Below are 10,130 nucleotides of genomic sequence, written 5' to 3'. Positions count from 1 at the left end.
ATCAGACATATCATCAACAAAACACAACAAACATTTTTAAAGCACATCCTTGCACAGCAGTTACTCAGTGTCAGTGGCTGAAGTTCCCTGATGTTTCTCCCTGGCCTCTCTCTCATGGACCCTATGCTTGCTTCCAAGATGTACAGAAGCTCCTGGCCCACACACACTGAATCAAAGCTACCCCAGTGCTGCTTTTCATGGTTTTTCTTCAGGAGAATAAGGATAACTTGGGCAGAAGCACTTGCACTTCATGAAGATTAGGAATAAAGATCTTCTTTTAGGCCAGCAGGAAGACAGTTTTCCTGATGCCAGCCAAGTGTGCAGCAGGTACCCCCAGGCACTGCCCTGCTACCAGCACAGAGCCCATCTGTTGGCACTGCAAAGGAAAGGGTGTCTGCACTGGGGGAGGGTAGTCACTCTGTTTATCTGAGAGATTCAGTGCACAAACCCTTCACATCAACATTATTTAAATATTATTTTGCCCATCATCTTCTGAACATTCGATCCTGGCTCTAGTACCTTATTAAATGCTGCAAGTTAGCATACCATCACCTTGTCTGCATTAGAATAGAAAGTAAATTTGCTGTTGAATACTAACCCTAAAAGAAATGAGATAGTGCCTCTTTAGCCACCTCGAGAGTATCAGATGCTAAGCTGTTGTAACTAGCAACCAATGCCTGATATTTGATAAGAGTGAAACTAAATCCACTAACCTAAATCTGATCAATTATTTTTCAATATGAATTAAGAAAAAGCAAACTTTGAACAGTCTGAACGGCAGTTAGACATCAACAATTGCTCTTTTAATAATGGTTTTGTAAAATAGATACATTTACAAAGTAAGGCAAAAACTTGGACGACTTCTGAGAGATATGAACTCCCATATATATATATATATATATATATATATATACACACACATATATACACTCTTCATTAGTTCTGGCAAGTCTGTTCAAACAGTCCACATCTTTCAGGAGCATATTTTCATTATCCATGTCAGAGCACTAGAAAACAGCGAGATAGGTGTTAGAAACAATGTTTTGTGTTTTGAAATATTTCTAGTTGTATTTGAGGTGTTGCCAGGTCTACTCTGAGTCTAACCAAGGCATCTGATACATCAGCTCATCACTGTGCATGTTTTCTCATCTTTTAAAAGAGAAATAATACATTCCTAACTTATGCAGTATTTCTTGATCATTCTGTAGGGGAAAGCTTTGAGGGACAAAGCAGATTCAAACTGAAGGACATGAAAATATTTTAAATGAATGCAAAAAAACCCTCAAAATCTACAGAGATGTTATTTTTTCCCCTTAAAATAATGCACAACCAAAGTCAAAGTGAGAGGGGAGCTTTCTGTGCAAAATAAAACCCACTAAATCTTACTTTGTCTTGAATATCGTAAAGCCGTCCTCAGAAGTCTAGGTATTGAGTCCTTGGTGAAAACCTTTTGCCTCTCTCCCATCTCCATGGCTTTCTGAAAAGAACAGCCCTACAAACTAGATTTGCTGTTCACAGATGAAATGTTAGCAAATTCACTTGCAATCATCATGAAGCAGTTGGGTTTTGGTTCAGGTGTCAGTTCAGACCCATAGCTATGCAGTTGTCTGCCAACTCAGCAATCACAAGTTTTCCCTTCACTCTATTTCTTCTTCTCTGGATAACAGCAGAATCAGTCAAATATCCTGGCAAGGCAGGAAGAGGCAAGTCTGGTGGCCACTGAGTCACTGGAGGATGTTAGATAAAGACCAGAAAGTCTTTTCACTGCCATCATTCAGCCATAATATTATGCCCTCTAGCAGTACCAAACTGTGACTTGGGGAAGGACCAGATTTCTACCTTTGGACACAGTTGTACTAGAAAGCCACTGAATTGGTTAATGTCTACTTGAATAACTGTGGCCAGATATTCAGGTGTCAATAGTGACCCAATGCACCTTTCATGTAGCATTAGGAATCTGAACTTGTGACTGTTTGAATAACAGACTGCGTTGGACATCACCCAGAGAAGCAGTGACCACCTGCACTCCTCCTGGAGCAACGAGAAATGCCTGTCCTCAGGCCTCAGGAAAAGTAAGCTCTCCAAAATAAGTACCAGCCATTTCTGCAACAGCACATGGCCAATCTGAGAATCGCAACCGCAAAATAACAACAGCAATAATAAAAAAAGTCTTTAGTTATGCTTATTTATTGCAGTTACTCTGGTTTTCATTGACTTACTCAAAGAGAAACCAAGAAAGTAAATGTCTTAACAAAAGATGTCACTTATGGATAGAAATGTTAACTGGGATGGTATGCATTGATTAAAGTGTAGTGGGAATGTATTCAGTAATTAAAAGTCACAAAGGATTTATTTTACTAATTGTTATGCATTTGTTTTTCTCTATTTCACAGACTCTGCTAATTACTTGTACATTGTTTCAATTGGCACGTCAGTATTTTCAATTTCTGTTGGTCATTCTCCTGGCAAGCAAAGATCTTCAAATGCTGCAACTGTTCTTCCTTTGGCCATTTAATGACAGCAGATAAGATGAATGTCCCAGCATTCCAAAGTCCAAATGAGGGAGCCAAGAAATCTTCCTTCATGTGAAGAACGAGTCTTTATTTGTCTATTTGTCTATTGAATTGAAGTTAACAGTAATATACTGGATTAGCACTTCAGCAAATTACTTAATTATTAATTGGGATACTGGAAATTAAGGTTCACCTGTATTATGCATTTTTGAGACAAAGACTTGGGTTTTTACACATCTCTAAGATGCATGATGAATTTGAGAGTAAGTAGGCCTGTCTCAGCTGTCTCTCACAGGTTAGAAAGACTGAATTTATATCTCAAGGCTGAACCCTAAGCTAGGTATACCTTTCCCAGCATTAAAAAGGCAGCCTAAGAAGAAAAGAGCAAGTTTTCCTCAACTCAGATGTCTCTCCTTTTTGTCTCCTAATTGTAAATTTAAAGATGCACTAATTTTTACTTTTATCCTGAAATGAATTATGGGCAGTTAATAAGTATGTATAATATTGGACAAACTAAGGGGGAAAAAAAGAAAAATAAGCTTAGAAAAGCTAAGCAAATTGAATTCTGATGAGCACTAAATTGCAATGATGGCTAGTATAGTTTTTAAAAAAGTATTTCAGGTATCTGTCCATTAGAGTTGGCACTGTTTCCAGTTAAGAGATTGTTTAAAATCCAAATTTATGCATTTGGTATTCTGGAACGTATATTAAGTTTGAGTAAAAATAAAGTTAATACTGTGGTAAAAGGCACAATAAAAGCATTGTCTAGAAAGCCTTTTCCTCCTACCAGGATTCATTACAACTTTTGAAATACAGGAATTCTTGATGCACATTTCACTTTCTGTCTATCAAGCATCTGTTTTCCCTTAATATATCCCATATAAAAGGTAATAGAAAGCCCTACCTATATTTGGCCACTTGTAAAGATCTTCATCTAGAGCTTTTCCTGCTGCTGGGAGACGGGGACCAGTACTCGTAATAAATTAGTAAAATGTATTCTTTATACATGAAAGGTCTGGTCTTCTATGGACTTTTGTTAGCTTAGCCAAGCCACGTTTCACCTCCAGAAATAACATACATATGTAGTATTACTCACATTAAAGAGGTCTCCACATGAGGAGTGCAAAGAGTTATTTTTGAAATTTATGGAACAGAATATACTTCAGGGCTTACTTAGAACACATCAGCCTCAGAAACAGGCAGGCAGTGCTCTCCACCTCTTCCTCCTAAAAAAAACCAACCAAAAAACCCTAACCCAAAGGCAGAGGGTCGCTAGGGAGGGTCCAGCAAAATGATGTTATTTGTCCCAAAATCACAGTCAAATAAAAGGGTCAGAAAGAGAAATCCCATCAGGAGAGTTCACAGCTGCTGCCACATCCACTGGCCAGAGAGACTGAAGAAACTTAAAAGCTTGTTTCTCAGCAAGATGCAAAATAGAACCTTTTGTGTAACCACAGCAGTTCACAGACTGTGGCAGTCTGTGATATACTGATTTCCACTAAGTAAAAATACTGAAGAAGTGCATGTGCTGTATCCCTTTGACAGCAAGAAAGGGTCAAATCCTATGTCCAACATCACTGCATCAACTGCCCGTGCCCCAGCACAAACAGCAGTTATTATAAGTCCCTTTTTGTTCTTAAATTGAGTCTGGAATCCCACACCCAAGTTAAAAATAACTAGGGTTGACTCAATATGCTGTTAAAAGTTAGAGTTCATCTATAAGGGTATTTATTAGAGTACAGATACAGGTGAGCATCAGTTTTGTTGACACATTATCAAGAATTTACTGATGATTATCAAATATTCTGATTAAAGTAGACAACAAATGCTGTTAGGCCACCTGGGAACATCATAATTAAGCAGCATCAGATACATATATACATAACAATATGCTTCAAGGTTCCCAGCCAAGAAATTAGGAAATTAGCCCCTTTTTTTTCTGCTTCTAAGAGGAAACGAAAAATCCAGTATACTAAAACATTAAGATTCATGATAAACTGAGTTTGTATACGGATTGAAGATTAGAAAACTGGAGCATCCTCTGCAAGTAAATCCTCTCGTTTGCTCCCATAGCAAACAAGAAGAAAGGCAGAGGTTAAGCAGTCCTCACCAAAAAGATTTAACTTCATCAAAATAACAATTTAAACCATTTAAACAATGGTTTCTAAAGCATTTTTTCATTATGGTCAAATAAAGAGATTGCAGTACTAAAGAAAAGTTAGATTTTGACATTTAAGAAGATTTTAAAAGAGATACCTATTTTTGTTCTTGTTTTATGATGGCTTTGCTTAATGACGATGAGAAATACTTTCACTAAAAGAAATCCAGGAGGTGAACAAAACCAAGGGGGGGGAGCCATCCACATGTTGCTCTTCAGAAAATTTTTCCATGTTTCCTTTAACTCCACTCACTGCAGTTATTCCACACAATTAAAACAACTGCCCCGGTTGAGTCTGGATACTATTTTCTCGAGCTAAAAGAATGAAACAAATAAGGCCAGAGGAGTGTCTCTGGAGCAGGATGAGCTATTGAGTCACAAATTAATGCTATTGAATAGTTAATTTGCAAGAAGATAAGCCTGCACACCCCGTTGTAGAAGTAGAAACATAGAGACAACCAATTTTGCCAGTATGACACAGGGACCACCAGTCCAGCTAGAGCTGAGCTTGTGCCAGCTCATTTTGCCATGGTTTCTCTCTGTACCACTATGCAGCAGTGAACGTTTGCCCTTCTTCCAAAGGTTATACTTCCTGCTTAGCTTATCCTTGCTCTTCTGTTGTGCATCACAAAGCACGGTTCCGAAATCAAAAAGAACTGGAAGTTTTAACCGACATTTCCTTCAAGGTTCTTTTGTTCTCCACAAAAAGAACTAAATGCAGTCCTGCTTTTGATAAGTGTTAATGATATATAATAAGTTAACATTCTGCCAATTATGTCAGTACGTAATTTTACAGGTGTGTGATACCTTCAAACTATTTACACTTTACTAAAGCCCAAATACATACAATTCTGTTCATTAGACAAACATATGTAAAATTACAGAAAAAATCAGACCATGAAGCCCATAACAGTTATTCTATAAGCACACCAAAGAGCAGGACAATTCTCAGTAAAGGATTAAACCACTGTTAATACAAATACCTAAGTTTTACTGCAACATTTTTTCCTAAAGCTGAATGCACCTGATTTGTGCCTGCCTGTCCAAGACGAAATATTTTCTTGCCTCTAAAAGTAGTCCAAAACAGAGATATTGTTTCGTATGTTTTTTCAGTGATATATCTTATCAGCAAATTCATGTCACTCGATGCCCTGTTAATGATAGGGAGTATTTCATCTAGTGTAAGCAGTTCTGTTGACTGAAACACTTTTAGTATAGCTGCACATTTCAAAAAGGTACCTGTCTTTAAGCATATGTTTATGGTAAATGTTATGGGCAATGCACAGTGCATGTTCTTTCACATGAATCTATTTAGGGCTGATCAAAAGAACTCCAAAAAACAAATTCTGGAAAATTATTTAAATACAGAACATCTGAAATTTTTGCATTCTGTTCTGTCATGGCCTTAATTTTACATCTTTCAAGTCTATACCTATGTTTGTGAATATTATAAAATATTTTTATAAACTTTGACGTACTGAAAATGTAATTTTTGGCAAATTAATTTTAAAAACTGTTTTAATTTGAAAAAAGAATTTTAGAAATGAATATGGGAAATATTGACAAATTAGAATTCTACCTTCATAAAAAAGATGGAAAAAGAGGCTATTAATCTGTACCCCCTCCTTTTGTTTGTACTTTTTTCAATAGGTCCATATATTATTTAATGGGTTTTGTAGAGATACATTTACATGAGTTCTATATCACGTTACAACTGATGAATGCCCACCACACAGGTATGTTATGAAAGGTCATCAGTTACAAGGGAAAATGCATAATGTATGCTTGCTGAATACATTTGCAAGTTTTCTACACTCAAACACTGTAGCTACTTGGGCAACACCAAACAGAGAAACTTTGAACACGAGTGACCCACAAATATTGTTTAACTTTACGGAGTTCCTTGGGGGTCTGTTGAGCTGGAGGTCACTCATAGCACAGGCAGGGTTAGGTGCAGTGTGGATCTGGGCTTCTCTCCAGAAAACCCCATGAAAATGAACCCCAGCTATCCTGAGGCTACACCCTAAAAAGGCCACTGGGGAAATGCCCGAAGATTTCCATGATTATTTCAAAAACCTCCCTACTCCTAAGTTTTCTTAATATACAAAGAACCAAGGAACTGTTTTGCATGCAAATGAGAATGAGGATGAAAGCCCACGACTTCTGCTGTCTCACTGTCACTGTTCTGCAGCGATTTTGTTGTACTCTCAGAAGCTCCAAGACAGAGAGCACCTTGTAGCTTGTTTCTGACATTAGGGGTGTACTCTCTTTAGCTGTCCAACTTTGTTAAGAACAAAAACCAATTGCCTGCACCCATACTCTACTCCAGCTTCTTGCCACTGCTAGCACTCATATGAACATCTTTCAGTCTGATCTACTGTTTCAAGGAACTCTTGAAACACAAGAGATTAGCCTTTGGGAGCTACAGTCACTCTTATTTTAGTTGGGAAGGATTTCCACGTGCCAAGAAGCATAAAAATGTACAAGTAAACATATGTTCCATCATTCATTAGAAGACCGTGGCTGTGCACAATATTTAAAAACTGAAATTTGATTCTGAAAAGAGCCCTATGTTCTGGAGAATTTTAGATGAGATTAAGTATTGTATAAGCTTCTCTTGATTGTCTCAGTCAACGTGCTTGTGCATCCCTCCAGAGAGTTGAGCCTTGAGAGCCCAAATCAGGTCAAGTGGGGCTGAGTGTGTGGGGAGAAGGTGAAGTTAAAGGCAAAGCCAGCCTGGCTGCCCATGCTCATCTTACCCGTGAAATCCAGCAGCCCAGGAGGGTGCAGCGCAAGTTGCTCTTTTTCCAGCCTCTCTAGGCTTCAATCCCGTTAGGACTGTGAAAGTCTACTTCATTATCCAGACATCTATTTCATTATGAATATCCGTCTAGACGCGGCGGAGATCAGAGTACAGCACCGCTCGTGGTCCAGCACGCACCGCAAGGGCCGCGAGCAAAGAGCTCCCGTCTGCAGGGAGAACCAGGGCAGCAGCAGAGCAGCTGAGGGCTCCTTGTTGCTTGCGTGGACAAGCTTCCTCCCAAAGACCTAGATGAAGACTTGACAGCATGCCTTTGCTTACTCTTGCATTAAGCAAAGAGCAGGAATTTAAGATGTTTTCTCTCTGCGACAATCGATATTTTTTCAAACAAGAAAAAGATTCGGGTCGAATTAAAGAAGAACGCAGATTCTGCTGCAGTAATATGCCGGTTTCCTATGGATTTCGAAAGGATAAAGAGGAGGAAGCATGAGTTAATAGCTTAGTGTATGCCTGAAAGCATTAACACCTTCTCAGAGCGGTATCTGTCAGCAGCAGTAACATTGTTAGTGGCAGTGCACACAGTGCGGCTGTAGGAACAGTTGTGCCGTTTATCACCTCCATCCTTCCCAGAAGCCCCATCCAACTGTTTGTGTTGATTCTTTGTTTTACCACCCAGGCTTTTTAAAAATTATGTGTTGGAAAAAAAAAAAAAATCAAAAAAAAAAATCCAGTGTTAGTCTGGCAGCCTTTTTTAATCTCTTGCTTGCTTAATACCTTGTGGATATAATTGAATCAAGTGACGATATGTTTACTTTTTTCCCTTACAAATTTTAGAAACAGATTGTCATTGTTCCAAGTCTACTCTTAAAGTTATACCTAAGCATTTCCAGAAGTGCCTAGCTATGGATAGTCACTAATTTATCGCACAGTTTTAATTCTCTGATTGTTAACTTTTACGACCAATTTAATTAACTTTTAAAAATTAATTTATTGGGTGTTATGTTTTGGTGCTTTTGATTACTGAATGTCAGACTACATAATTCAAGTAAAAGCTATCTTAAAAATATTCTCTGGGTAACTGAGATTGTCTAGTGTGGAAAAACAAACACTAAAAAACTTCTAGAAATGACGATGATGATGATGAGAGCAAAAAGACTAATTGTGCCTGAATCTGTAGGAGCAGTGATCTCATTCTGTTCCTAAAAACATCTAGAATGCATGTTCCCTTTTCTTATCCAGTTTCCCCTCAGGAACTGAAAAAGTTGAGAGCTTTTTCTGGGCTGGGCTTTTCATAACATGATTTAGCAAAACTGAAATAAAAATTTAAGCCCCCAGAGAGAAGTTAAAGTTAGGGCACTTGGACTACCAATGTTACTCGTTCAGTCCTAGACCCAGGTTGTCCTTTTTCTTCCCTTCTTTTTTTAATTTTTGACAATTCTATTACTGAAATGTCCCTCATGCAAGTACCATTCTTCACAATCCTTCCTTACAGATGAAAAACCCATTTTTTCTGCCACAACTTAGCACTTGCCACCCAAGATCCTCTCCTCTTTCTTCTGGCAGCTGACAGGGTTCACAAATGCACAGCAGACCTGGAACCTCTCAGAATGTGTCCTGTAAATACATATTTCCTAAATTCTCAGGTCAGTTTTAAGCATCTAATTGGCTGAACTGCCTAAAGGCCATAGTTCAAGAAATTGACCGTAAATTTCTATTAAAATGAATGTGTTTATATCTTCAGTTCATTGCCAAAGGATTTGATGTTTTGAGGGTTTTTTTTGCTCGGTTGTTTAGTTCGTTTATTTGTTTGTTTTAGATTATCAGTCCCTGTGTTGTCTTATTCTCTTTTTACCTCTCTATATCCCAGGGTCCCCATAAGTGCTGGTTACTGCGGATACATTTAGTCATCTGACTTCCCACGAGTAAACCTGCTTTCTTAACCACTCTCAACTTGCTGCACAGTTGTCACCACTGGCTCGAACATGCCTTGCTTCCTACAGAGGGTTGTGTTCCCACCCCTGCCCATCCTGCCTCTACTTTGTGCCAGACTCAGCTCCCCCAGCAGCGCCTTCTCTAGCCCTGGCCCTTCAGCCAGGGAATGTACTGACCACGTGGAGTAACAACAGCTGCCAGGTTCCACTAGTTCTGATGTTTTCTTCCATTCTTCTTGGTTTTAATGTACACCTTCAGAGGAGGTGTTGAATAGAGTTACAGAAACTGTGCAGCTCTGTTCCTCCACTTCTAGATTTCTATCAGCCTTCTGATTTCATCTTCCATTGTAACAGCTGGACTGGAATCAATACAATTGTTACTTGGAGCTCCTGCTCAAACATTTACAGCTCTTTCAGCTCTAGATAGTTTGAATAATTCTGAGTGGCCTTTTTTTTTTTTTTTTTTTTTTTTTTTACTCCATGAAACGAAATTTGGTTTTGCCAAATCACTAAATCCCCAGGTTAGCTGATTTAATGGGATCCTCAGGTTCATGACAGCAATTATAATGCATTTGCCATGTTGTTTCCAGAAATCTTTGTTCCCCACAATCACTGTGCACTGTGCAAAGCTCTGCCAGGTACCTGAATTGCGAAGTGTTAGATTCCAAAAGCACGCTGTTAAACCATATCAAAAGGATTCTCTCAACAGATCTTTAAACAAATATGTTTCAATTACTTGAAAACACACATTAACAGCGCTAACTAAA

This window comes from Pipra filicauda, unplaced genomic scaffold (genome assembly GCF_003945595.2).
Source record: "Pipra filicauda isolate LSUMZ 115617 unplaced genomic scaffold, ASM394559v2 scaffold82_size2718185_pilon, whole genome shotgun sequence".
Classification (NCBI taxonomy): Eukaryota; Metazoa; Chordata; class Aves; order Passeriformes; family Pipridae; genus Pipra; species Pipra filicauda.
This window is presented reverse-complemented; position numbering follows the sequence as displayed.